At 43.3% G+C, this 13,501-nt stretch overlaps 1 protein-coding gene and 1 pseudogene across 11 annotated transcripts in view; one reads left to right on the top strand and one right to left on the bottom strand.

The window, feature by feature from the left end:
- Positions 1 to 13,501, top strand: part of KIF1B (kinesin family member 1B) — a 336,458-nt gene that overhangs the window by 188,683 nt on the left and 134,274 nt on the right. For 9 of the 11 annotated variants that reach the window (XM_059057834.2, XM_059057814.2, XM_059057788.2 and 6 more), the window contains exon 1: positions 295 to 624. The exons of 1 other annotated variant lie outside the window; for it this stretch is intronic. The gene's annotated coding sequence lies outside the window, so the exon portion shown is untranslated. Of the gene's footprint in view, positions 1 to 267; positions 625 to 13,501 lie in introns of those variants that run through there. One more of the 11 variants, XM_059057804.2, reaches the window with a different exon arrangement.
- On the bottom strand, positions 8,609 to 8,838 carry LOC131753163 (small nuclear ribonucleoprotein G pseudogene; annotated as a pseudogene).

Here is a 13,501-nt window from a genome sequence, read left to right as displayed (position 1 = left end):
CTGCTGCCGACTTACGCCCTTCGGGGGTCAACCTGGAGGGGACTCCGGGCACAGCCTTCGCCCACGCCGCACCCCCGCACCCGCTCCGCCTTCTGAGCCACCAGGGGGCGCCCCGCCGTCTCCGCCTCTCCTCGCCGAATCCCTTCTCCGGCTTCCCCTGCGATTGGACGGCCACCCGAGCTCTGCACTCCGATTGGCCGCTGCCCGCGTCAGTCGCGGGCGCCGGGGCGGGCGGAGGTGACGCGCGGCGGCCGGGCTCCGGGCGGTGTCCGGCGCCGGCGGCTGCAGGCGGAGCTTCGCGAGGACCGACGCGGGGCGGTCAGACAGTGGCGGTCTTGGGAGGTGCCGGCGTGAGGCCGAGCCGCTGCCCGACCGCAGAAGCCGCCGCCGCCGGCCCTAAGCCGCGCCCAGGTCTCCCGCGCTCTCGCCCTCCGCCCGCCGCGGCCCTCGGTGCGGAGCTGGCCCGATGCGTGATGGGGCTGCCGAGCGGCGCCCTGCGGCTCTCGGCGGCCGCTGCTCGGGCTGAGGAGCGTCGGTGCCGGGCTCCCCGCGCCCCCGCGCGCCGCGGCCCTTGCTGATCTGGCCGGCCCGCCCTCCCGTCCGTTTGTCCGCAGCGCGGCTGAGGTAAGGCGGGGAGGGCGGCGGTGGGCGCTTCGCCGCCGGCCTGAGGAGGGGGCCTCCCGGGGGGAGGGGCGGCCGGCCCAGGGGCCGGCGGGGTCCGAGCGGGGGAAGCTCCGAGCCGGGCCGGAGCCGCGAGTACTGAGGGTGCTGCCCCACTGGGGCAACGGGTGGGGCGGGGCGGGGTTGGGGAGCCTCAGCCTCGGGGGTGGGGGGGACCGTCCCCGCGAGCCCCGGGCTTGGGTCCAGCGGCCTGCCGGGTCCCCCGCACCAACCTTCCGCTCCCCCTGAGCCTCCAGGCTCCGGCCGTGCCCAGAGGTCAGCCGAGCCGCCGCTGTCGGCCTGTTCGCCGGGCTCTCTGCGCATTTTGCGGCTCTGCTCCGTCTTGAAGCTACCCTTTCTTATTTCCCCCCATCCCCTCTCCCCCGTTTTGGTTGGTATCGGGGCTTCGGCTAGGAATGTGGTTGGGCCCTTTTGCCAGATGAAGGCAGGAGCGGGCATCTGGTGGGAGGGGGGAGCCGATGGCGCAGGCACTGGAGAGGAGGGGCGCGGTGGGAAGGGAGGGGGCTTGTTGGATTCTGGCCAGCCGTGGGGAGGCTGGCTGGTGTGCTCTCGGCGATCGGCAGCCCGGGATTACTCTAGCAGCCATATTGGGAGGATGATCTGACAAATCCTTTAGGAGCCAGGTCCGGTTGCTGGAAGGCACCGAGTGACAGCCCTGGCAGCTTTCAGGGTGACGGGCCGCACCACAGCCAAACTGGTGGGGGGTTGGGAGGTTGCTCCAGCGAGCCAGTCATTGTTCGTGCCACACAAAACATTCCGGGCTCTAAAACCAGAATGGAACTCCAAAATCACTTTTTCTCCTTGGTGAATTGCTAATTGAGCTTCCAGGGCAGAGTTGCCTTAAAGATTCCATTCTTGTTGGGGTGAAATGATGGGTTTCTGTGTTCGTCTTCTATGGCCAGGGCTATGAACACGGAAGGGATGACGATGCCTGACTTGTACAGCGGCAGATCTGAGGATTGCTAAGGCAAATTTATCAGGATGGAGGCCTGGAATTAGTATGTTGCGTCGGGTGGATAGATTTTCAGAGTAGCTCAGTATGCAGAGGTGAAGTACACTGGAATATTCTGTAGAGGCTTGCAGCAGTATTTCTGAGGCCTCAAGTTGTCATCTTTGTGGAATCTCGAGGTAGCTGAAATTAGATTGTCAACAGATCCCTTGCTCACATATCTCTTACTGTTCTAGGCAGCTGTTCTGCTGATACTGAACTTGTTTTGTGTCTTAGATGGGTCTGTCTGAGCCCCATGAAAGTATGGTGATCGGATTTGAATAGCTCTTAAGAGGTGATATTGTGGTGGATATTTTATATAAAGGCTGGCATTTTGTCAGCTTAGCTTAGTCATAATAAAATCTTGTGTTCTCTAAGAAGCGAGGTGATGCTCCCTGATTAACTTGGTATAGCTGTTGGATTATGAGGCAAGTGAAATTGGTAATGTACAGATTAAGGATGGAATATGAAGATTGCACACATGTTGGCGTTGTAAAAAAGATCTGGATGTGATCAATAAGAGTTCAGTGTGAGCCTATGAATCTGTCTTTTCCTACATCCTGGACGTGGAAAAGTCCTGGAGAACGGCACGCCCGCCTTCTTTGTGCCCTTCGCTTTCATTCAAACTCCATTTCTTAATGAATAAATTCCTGTAACTAAAGTTGAACTACTTAAACGTTTTCAGATAAGGTTTTCTGAGAAAAGTCTTAACACTTTATTTTTTATTTTATCATTAAGTTTTCCTTTTAAAACTTGGTTGAATCAAACACGGCTTCAACAGAAATTAGTGTTTTTTGCATTGTGTTAACATACGAGAAATACAGAATGTCTGTTTTTAAATTCCATGCCCCAATTAAGAAATATTTCTAAGGTTTAAGTTTTGACATTGACTTTATTAGTAGAAAAGATCTGAAGAGTTGTGGTTAAACATAATTTCAGCATTTGGTAAAATCAGACCTGATTGTGAGTCTGTGCAGCTCTGCTCTGATGAATGTTTTTGCAAAGTTTATCCAATTAAGTACAGCTTCTAAGCAAACTTTCCTTTTCAAGACCAGATATGAATGCAGTTTTCCTTTTTTCTCTCGTTTCTCTTTCCCACTTTGAATATGTGCAGGGAATAAACTGCCAAGAAGAGTGCCAACAGAGTCTCTCCAAGGCCAAAGCTTTCTAGCTCACATCCCGCTTTGGTCTTGTCCTGGGTACAAAGTAAAGGACAACAAAGGGCCCCTGCCTTGTTTGTAAACCCCCTTCCCAGGCTGCTGATCACAGCAGGTCTTTTCCAGGAGTAAGTATATCCCTTTGGTCTTGTAAACTGATGTGATATAATTTCACAAGGCTCTGAAGGGAAAGGTATAGTATATCTACTTCATGTAGTTGTCTTTAAAAGATGGCCTTGTTGGTACAGATACTGGTGAATTTCTGGAGTTCATAAAAGAGTGTGAATAAATACACATTTAGAACTTTATTTTCGTGCAGCTCATCAGTAGAAGATAAATGAAACAGATGTGACTGTAATAGCAAAAATCTGCCAAGGGTGCTTTGGACTTCTGAGTTGGACTTTTCGATTAATGGCCCAGTAATTTGTTTATGCTCACTTCTATGACATTCATTACCAGTTAATTAAGAGTGTGTGTAGAGATTTAGTTCTTTACTCTCAAGGAAGTTTCACTTTACCATATGCCTATGGATATGGTAAGATCAAGTTAACTCCAACTCCTTTCTGTTTTAGTACAGTTTAGTGTATTGCTGTCCTTGCCATGATGGTTTCCATGATTTTCAGTCAGAGCCTCTTCCCTCTCTGTATTGCCATATAATACTTAACTATCTAATACTGGATTGGTACTTTTGTTATTGTTTTGTAGTGGTTTGTATATATGTTTTAAGTCACAAGATTGTAAATGTCTGATAGATTTTAGAATTATTTTACATATGATATCACATTTTTTACGCCAAAGTGTATCATTCACCTACACCATCACCTACCATTGCTCTGTTTGACGACTTGGCTTACTTCTCCCTTCCATCCGAATTTCTGACATCATCCTGGCAGATGTCCGTGACTGCAACCACCACAACCATAATGATAAAATAGTTTACTCATATTGAGCTCTTTCTATGTGCCAGGCTCTTTCTAACCACTTTACATTTACTTGCTAACTTAATCTTTGTAACAACCATATAAAATAGACACAATTATCCCCATTTTACAGATGAAGAAACTGAGACAGAGGCTAAATGACTTCCCCAGGGTCACTAGAAGTAGTAAGTGACCACCACTATGCTGATCTTCCTTTATAACTACTCTTAACTTTAAAATTCCTTGACTTCAGCTCAAGCAAACCTTGGTTTCATTCTGTTCCAGTAACTCAGTATTGTGACCATATCTTCTAACATGTCATCACCTTCAGATCTTCAACTATGATAATTTACAGCTCTCACTTTAGTAGTCTCTTGCTGTGTGTTCTCCCACCTCAAGTCTTTGGTCCATTGGCCCCTTTCAGATTTTACTTCTTCGTCTTCCTTTTCTCCGTTGTGATTTCCTGGTGCATTGCCTCAGCCATTTTCTTACTAGCACTTGAAGTTTTTAATTCTTCTTTATTGTTCTGCAAGACCCACCGTGCCGATGCCAGCCTTGCATCATCCCTATCATCTGTAGCCTCCCTTTTTTACTCTGTGTCATGGAGAAACCTCACACAGTGCTGGGGATTGGTACCACAGTTGATGTGTAGTCTTAGGTTTTCCCTGAGTCTGTCTTTGGTGTCTGTCAAAGCATTTCTGCTCAGTCCCCTCCCCCGTTCTCCGCACGGGCTTTGCAAAACTCTTGCCCATTTCAGTTAGACCTCCCCACTGTCCCGTACTTGGCATAAACCTTACCTATAGCCTCACAGGAAAGAAAAGGCGTGAATTCCCCCACTTCCCCTTCCTTTGCTTACAAACTTCTCTGCCTTCTTTTTTTTTTAACATCTTTATTGGGGTATAATTGCTTTACAGTGTTGTATTAGTTTCTGCTGTATAATACAGTGATTCAGCTATATGTTTACATATATCCCCATATCTCCTCCCTCTTGCGTCTCCCTCCCACCCTCCCTACCCCACCCCTCTAGGTGGTCACAAAGCCCTGAGCTGATCTCCCCGTGCCCATAAATCTTTATAGACTTCTGACATTGAATGAATTGATAGGTTTGATCTAATTTTCTCTTCTCTGAAGTTAAAAGCAAGTCCTCGTTTGATTTTATTATTCTGAGGAATTACGTTCTTTGGATGCAGCAACCCTGAATACCAACCACAGCAGTACCTGCTCTGACAATCTTGCCTCCTGCATTAGCACGAAATAATTATGCAGGGGCCAGGACAGCCTCATTTGCTTAACCACAGAGTCAGTGTACCGAGAGGCATCTTTTCTGAGAAAATACTGAAAACTTCTGATGCCTTCCTTCCTAACATAGTTAGAAAACAGTTCAGACTACCCTCGCTCTCCATAGGGAAGTCCTTGGCTCTGCTGTCCCCCACCCCACGCCAAACGCTCACATTCTGCCTTCTTTCTTACCCTCTTTCCTCTAGTTTCAAGGGAAAGGTTACTCTCTCTGACTTCAGCTAACCCCTTGGCTTGTGTTTTGTGTATCACTGCCTTTTCTAATCTTTGGGAACTTGCTGTATTGGCTACTTTTCTTTCCTTCTTTCGCTGTTTCCCCACACACAGTTCCTTGAACACAGGAGGTGCAGTCCCACAATAGGGCCTTTGCTCTGACTCTTTCTTCCACTTGGAACACTCTTTCCCTGAAATCTGCTTGGCTAATTCCTTTACCTCCTTCAGGTCTTTGCTTAAACCTCACTACCTCAACAGGCCTATTTTGACCTCATTTATGCACCTGCATGGCACCCCTTCCAACCACACTCCTGAGCCCCCTGATTTTGCTGTACTTTTTCCTCCTTCATAATGCTTATAATCACCGAACATTCTGTGTAATAACTTAAGTTATTATTTTAATGTCCCCTCTCCCCTACTAGAGGGAAAACTCCTCCATGGCAAGGATGTTTATCTGTTTTGTTCACTGATTTATCCCAGACTCCTGGAACTGCCTGTCACATTGTAGGCACCTCATAAATAGCTGCTGAATAAAGGATAGAAATATCCAAGTCTTTGGTATTAATAAAATGGGGTGGGGAGGGGAAAAATTCCTGCTTCATTCCTGTTCCCTCCTGGCTGTCTCCTGTCCTCATAGCCGGCTTCTGGAAACAGTGAGGATACTTGCATTTCCAATTCCTTGCCTCCTAATTCCTCCCCGGCCCACCACAGACTAGCTGCAGTGATTCCCCCGCTTCCCCAGCACCGCTCATGCTCTGTTTTCCAGCCCTTTGTTGCTGATACGGTGTGTGTCGGGGGGCGGGGCATGCCTCACGCCTGTGCTGTATTGAAAGTGTTGCTCACTTCACTCCCTCCTTTGTCTGCTTCTGTTTTGTGGGGCTGGTTGCAGTCTCCTGGGCCTCTTGCTTTTCTGGCCATTCACATGGCTATCATTCATTCAACACAAATTTTTGTGTAACTTTTAAAGGCTTACTTTGTTTTTAAGAACTAGAATTTTGACTACATAACATATTTTCAATGTTAAAATAAATAGCAGACTAGGCTATTACAGGAAAGTTTTATTTAGTTATAATTTATATCACTTACTGCTTTTAAAAAGGTTTTGAGCAGCTTACCACAATACTGTATATATATGGTGAGGCTGTTAAACATGGAGAAGAAACAAAAATCTATGTGACAGGAGGAAAAAGTAAATATACAAATTACAACAATTTGTATATGTGTAAGTTTGTATTGTGTGGTTATTGTAACTTAGTTTTGAAACTTTTGAAAGTCAAGATAAAAAGGGAAAGAGAAATTATACACTTTTCATTCTGGTAAAAGAAAGCTAATGATTTGTCAAGAGGAACTTTTTTTCTGGTAATGAATTCTAAAGAAATTCTAAGAGAAAAGTCTTATAGACATCCTGATAGAAAGATATACGGACTAAGTGTTTTCAGCAGGTCTTTAAGTAAAAGGAAGAAATGTTCTTCAAAGACCTATTTTAAAAAAACAATCCACCTGCTTTCTGCACTGAGAATACAACATTAAAATATAACTTAAGTCTTTTCTGTGAAGAATATGACTAACGTGGTTCAGGTATAGAACTTTATGTAAAGATAAGTCTGAGTATCCCAGCAGAAAACTCATTATTTAATAAACCTGGTGAGAACATGGAATACTTGTATTCTGTGTTGTCATCTCAGTGAAAACGTACCTATTAAACTTTGGCTACTGGTTTATCATGTGGCAAGATTGACACATTGTTGACACATGGAAAAGTCTGACCTGCGTTCTTGCCCAGCTAGTGAGCTACCTACCAGGCAGGTAGGTGCGGTCACAGGCAGATTTCAGAAAGAAAGAACCTTGCCTCACACCAAATTTGAATTAACCTCTGACTGAAACTTCCATTTCTGCATCATAGCTGAGCTGAGTTCATTTTAACCTGGACAATTCCAGGAGTAGCTCTTGTCATCCACTTTGACAATAGAAGAGCTTCCGTGGAATATTGGCTTTTGAGTGGCAGAGCTCCCAGTGGATCTGCTAAGAGAAAATTATAGGATGTGGCTTCAGATATGAAAATGCGTTGACTTACTAGATAGAGCTTAGCATTAACCATCCAAACAGGGAAAGATAAGAAAACAGTGAAAAACTTTAGAGTAGTTTATTTTAAGCCTTAGAACATAGGAGCTGTTGTTTCTGGATGTACTTCTTCGCTTGTGAGAATAAAAGCATGTCACCAGTAAAAAGGAAGGTTCTTGATTTCTTAATTGCAGGGACAGGAAGACATGTGTCTAATAAATCTAAAAACTTTCAGGTTATTTTCTATAGTGGTTAAAACAGTTGGGGAGCCTGACTGAGCTAGTGTAATCTCATTTGAGATTGAAAATCTGATCTGTCAGGAAACTTTCTGTGCAGTCTGATTCTTGGCATTGGTTTAGAATGCAGAAAGAGGTTTTTCTAACATGTGATCCATTTTGAGCTTTCACAGCTTGGCTCATGGCTGATTTTTATCCACAGAGTCAAAGACCAAGAATAGACATACATACACACACAAAATTCATACACACACAAAAATGAATTCTCACATTTTGGGGGCCATTTTGTCCGTATAGGCATGGTCAGTGACACAGAATATTGGATCCTAAAGCCTGCTTGTTCCTCAAGGAGAGTATTAGACCAAGAGATGCAAAACTTTAATAATAACAAGGAAATTTTCACACCCTCTCAAAACGGGCTCATTAGCTACAGATATTTATTTTGGAGTATACATTTATTTTATTATTTTTTTTTAGGAGTTAATTAATTAATTAATTAATTTTTGCTGTGTTGGGTGTTCGTTTCTGTACGAGGGCTTTCTCTAGTTGTGGCAAGCGGGGGCCACCCTTCATCACGGTGCGCAGGCCTCTCACTGTTGCGGCCTCTCTTGTTGCGGAGCACAGGCTCCAGACACTCAGGCTCAGTAGTTGTGGCTCACGGGCCTAGTTGCTCTGCGGCATGTGGGATCCTCCCAGACCAGGGCTCGAACCCGTGTCCCCTGCATTAGCAGGCAGATTCTCAACCGCTGCGCCACCAGGGAAGCCCCTATTCTTTCTTATAATTCATTCTTTTTTTTTTGGTTGTGCTGCAAGCCTTGTGGGATCTTAGTTCCCTCACCAGGGATTGAACCTGGGCTCTCGTCAGTGAAAGCACCGAGTCCTACCCACTGGACTGCCAGGAATTCCCTAATTCATTCTTTTTTTTTTTTGACTATTACAGAAGTTTAACAAAAAAAGTTCAGTAAGAAAATGTACACGACCCAATTTTCATCATCGTAAAATGTGGAGAGGAGACATGTGAAAGCAGTTGATTTCTCTGGTGAAGACAGCCATTGTTCATACTCGTTCCAAGGCTTCTAACATGATGATACTATTTCATCGTATTACCACCATTCCAATATGTTCTGTTGCCTACTAGTTGCCATCTCCACACATTCATCTATCACAAGATTCATAAAGGGATCAAATCCCCTCAATATTCCTTGGACATGTCTGCCACCATTTAATTTCACTGATAACTTCTTGTGCATAAATTTCTTCAAGTCTGGAGGGTGAGCTTTGCTCATGATGTCTACTCGACGAGCTCAAAGATGCCTCCAAATGGAATTTGAGTTGTCCCTCACCCCTAATTCATTCTTTAAAATGTAATTCACTAGAAAAGATTATCTTTTAAATAGACTGCTTGATATTGTAAATTTGCGGGGATATAGCAAATTGTGTGAATGTTGAATTTAAAAGACTGAAGTTCTTGGTTAAATTCTGTTTTCAGTTGTGACAAACATGTACTAAATAAAGCCTCAGTGTATGAGAGTTAAGTAAACTACTGACTGCAATATAGGGCAGAATGAAATAAGTAGAAAAATGAGGAATCAACACAACATTTTTAGGGAGCAAAGAGAAAGAAGGTATGACTTTTAGCTTAGAAAGGGGAATGTTAAGGAACATATGACTTAATGCTTCCTGCTTCATGGTGACAGTTGACCTTGTCCTCAAAAGATATGGACTTGTAATAGGTTAGAAGGGAGAGTGAGCTTCCAAGCATCACATGCTTGGTGTAGTAAGAGGTGCTTGGTGGAGAAGGCTTAAAATTGGGCAGTGAAAACAGACTAGGGAAGGAGGTTGGATTGTGGAGGCTCATGAATTTTTAGGTTGTGTTCTGAGGCCATGGAAACCAACTGAATGCTTTTAAGGAGAGGGAATGACATGCATTGACCTCTGTTTTAGGAATATAACCCTGGCTGTTTTCTATAAAAAAGGGATATTACAAAACCCAACCAACCAAAAATCTAAGATTATTTCATTCTTGTTTTTTCACTTTGCTGAGAAGTCATTTAGTCTTCTCCTTAGGCTCCTAATAATCCAGAGTGCCTCTGAGAGCAAGAGAGAATTAGAATTGCACAAGGTCAAAGTTAAGCAATTGTGCAAAAATTTAGAAAAATTCAAATGAATTAGATCTAAATGTTTTATTATCCCTTTACTGTTAGTGAAGGCTTCTGGAATTTTTGCTCCATTCCACTTTCCTCATGCTTCTAATCATATGTCATAAGGAAGGAAAACTGGTCAGAGGAACAGCCTAGAACTGAGGCTGTGTAGGTGATTTAGAGTATGTATGGTTGCCTTTCCTACCTGCCTTTGGCTCTATAAAACTTGGAAAATGTACTGTAATTTTTATTGTTTTCCTATAACTTCTTAAAAATATTCTGTAATTATTGTTTCTCACTGGAATTGAAACTTGATTTCAGATTTATATAATTGATAATTTTAAAAAAGGATCGGGGAGTTTTGAAACTGTAATTCTTTGATGGACATCCATTATAAAAGAGATACTTTTTGTAGTTGTAGGGAAGTAACAAAGTAACGCTTTCTGTAGTCCACTTAACTGTAGTTTCTTATTACTGTATAAAATTTTAACTCACTTGTGAAGATGGTTGCAGTTTTACCACAGACAGTTAAATCAGAAAAAAAAATATGTACTTAGGTTCAGGTTGTTTCGGGAAAGTAATATTAAAATGTACATATCACTTCCAAAGAAGAATGACTAATAAAAGCGTGACTAAAATTCTGTCTTGTCCTCAAGGAACTTAAAATTTACAGCAGATATAAGAAAAACAGGGCTCCCTTGGTGGCGTAGTGGTTAAGAATCTGCCTGCCAATGCAGGGGACATGGGTTCGAGCCCTGGTCCGGGAAGATCCCACATGCCACTGAGCAACTAAGCCCGTGTGCCATAACTACTGAGCCTGCGCTCTAGAGCCTGTGAGCCACAACTACTGAGCCCGCGTGCTGCAACTACTGAAGCCCGTGCACCCTACAGCCCGTGCTCCACAACAAGAGAAGCCACTGCAATAAGACCGTGCACCGCAAAGAAGAGTGGCCCCCTCTCGCTGCAACTAGAGAAAGGCTGTGCACAGCAATGAAGGCCCAACACAGCCAAAAACAAAATAAATAAATTTATTTTTTTAAAAAAAGAAAAACAAATAACTCATTTTGCCCTACGTAAGGTCAGTGAGTTGAGAAGTATTAAATGGAGAAGCATTTGCATTTGGTTTGCAAAGTGGGGAGAATCTATGAAAGCTTTAGAAATAGGTAGCATATGAGAAGGTCCTGGAAGAAAAGTAGGATTTTGAGAAGAACAGGAGAGGAGGAAGGGTACACTAGGTAGAAGGAGCATTGGAACAAAGGCACAGGGACAGAAAAACATGAGATGCTTTCAGGAAACCCTCTGGTGGGTGGTTGTTAAGGAAAGTGGGTGGAAGGCAGTGTTTTGTGGGCTTGTAAAAATAGGTGGTTTATGTTACAGAACACATTGAATGCCACTGGTGGGGAGTTCAGTCATTGCTTGGTAGACAGTAGAGAAACTGGACAGTGATATGAAGAGACCTGTGCGTTGGGAGTGTGAATCTGGCAGCATTGCATAGTATGGATGGAATATATGAAAATGGCAGTATTGTGTAGTATGGTTGGGGTAGGAGGAAGAAAGAGAAAAAGTGGTTAAGATGATTAACGGTCTTGGGTGAGATGTATTGAAGGCGTAAAAGGGATGGTATGGCGGTGGTAGAAATGGAGACATTTTATAGGTGGAAGCCATGTAATTTGGCAGTTGATTAGATGGATAGAGGAAGCAAGCTTTTTGACCTGTGTGGGAACAGGAGAAAGGTGAGAACATTAAAAGAAATAGAATAGAGGTGGAAGAACTGGGGAAGGTGGAGAGATGTTTGGGTTTTGGGTGTGTTAGGTTGAATGGTATGCCAGGAGGCTAGCTGGGTAGAAGAGTGAAACAACTATTGAAAAGTGTATGTGTGGGGGACTTTAAATAGTAAAGAGGTTAGTATTTCGGCTCCTAGTACTTTATATCTAAATAGTACTTTATAATCTAAAGCTCAGCAAGGAGGTTTCAGCCCTTGTTGTCGGTTTGTAAGTTAGTTAGCAGCATTGAACATTTTGGTAGGCCCTGAATAGAACACAAAAGAAGAAAGTTTTGGTTTCTTTAAATTTACATATCTACAATATTCATTAATTGTCAACATTTAAGTCTCTTTTATTACCACCCCTCGCCCCAAAATCATGCTATTTAATTGAAGAAACTGGGAGACTTGAACTGTAGATTTTTCTGTATTCTGGGTTTGGCTGATTGTATCTTCTAGGTATAATTTAAATTGTTTCTTTGCTCCCTATATGTCCTATAAACTGAGGCTTGATTCTATCGGTCTTTTTTTTTTCCTTTAAGGGGAAGGGGGGATAATGTTTACTAGGCGGTGCCGTGTGTTTCCTGCTGCAGCACAGCAGGAGGCGCACAGGCCACCTAAGTGTCCCACTGTTAGTGACGGTAGGACTGATGATCGTTGGGTTCAGATTTTGTCAGCCTAATTCATACAATGTAAGGTTCCCATATCAGTCAACCTTCCGTTTAAGGCTTTTTGAGTAGATTGTGATGCTGCAGAGAACCTTTATGTTAGTAGGGTTGGGAATTGGTGACATTCTAATTCTGTCATTTCTTCTGCATTTATTAGTCAGACTTTTTCTGTAAAGAAGAACTTGTCCTCATTGTCTATTTGACTGTCCTGGAGTATAGTTTATACAGGATACACAGACTGGACACATGCTCCATTCTTTTGTTTTATTTGCCAGTTTTCAGAATAATGAGGTTTTTGAAAGTGTTGTTATAAACTCATGAATTTATATATTTAATGTTTTTCAGTCCATATGCAGTGTGTTTGTATGTATGTATGTATTTTTATGCTCCAATCATCCCATCTTTGTCCAGTGGGAGCTCCTTTAAGTTGGCACGTGTGTCTTTTTGCCATGACCCCATTAGTCTTTGATTTCTTGCTTGTGGTCATACTAAGATGTCCCAGAATCATCTTGAAATTTCTTGCCCAGACTTAGAATTAGCCACTTTTTCAAGGAACCCAAGTTCAAAGAGGTTTTTGAAGGAATAGGTTATTCACTTTGGGAAATTATTAAAGAACGTACAAGCTAGAATATAGTTGTGTAAAATGATAGCAGTGTTCTCCCAATGTGTTTGGGATTGTAAGTTCTGTGGGAAATACCAGTGATTCCTGGAATGTTTGGGTAGTCATTTGGAAGAGTTAAGACTGGAGCTGAGCCATCAAGTTGAGGAGAAAATGAAGATTCATAGATCTGTTGTAGGGGGGAAATTGTTAGAAAGTGTGAAAGAACGTGTGTGGAATAGTAAAGGAGCTTGAGTAGAATACAGAGTACCTTGACTGATCTTGTAAGTGCTGCGGAGTAAGAAAAGGTTCTTGGGTTTGGAAGTGAAATTGAAAGTCATGCTTTAGGGGGCTTCCCTGGTGGTCCAGTGATTTATAAGACTCCGCGCTTCCAATGTAGGGGGCGCGGGTTCAATCCCTGGTCTGGGAACTAGGATCCTACATGCCGCGTGGCGAGGCCAAAATAAATACGTAAAAAAAAAAAAAAAAAGATGTAGTCTTTAAAAAAAAAAAGAAAGTCATGCATTAGAAAGGTTAATATTGCAGTAGGGTTAAACAGTTGAGTAGAGTTCTCAGCGGGAGGTTTACAACATAATCTTTAGAAAATGAACAAAACAAAACAACACAACACACACCTGGGCCCTATCTCAAAAGGGAGGGGCCTACGCTCATTTGCTTTTCAAAAGACCCCTGTGTGATTGTTTTATGCAAATCCTGCCCCTCTCACCCTATTTAAGGACTTTTGGATTAAATCTAAAAGCTCAAAGATTAGTTTCTTCA

The sequence above is a fragment of the Kogia breviceps genome, chromosome 1 (genome assembly GCF_026419965.1).
Source record: "Kogia breviceps isolate mKogBre1 chromosome 1, mKogBre1 haplotype 1, whole genome shotgun sequence".
NCBI classification, from domain to species: Eukaryota; Metazoa; Chordata; class Mammalia; order Artiodactyla; family Physeteridae; genus Kogia; species Kogia breviceps.
This window is presented reverse-complemented; position numbering and strand designations above follow the sequence as displayed.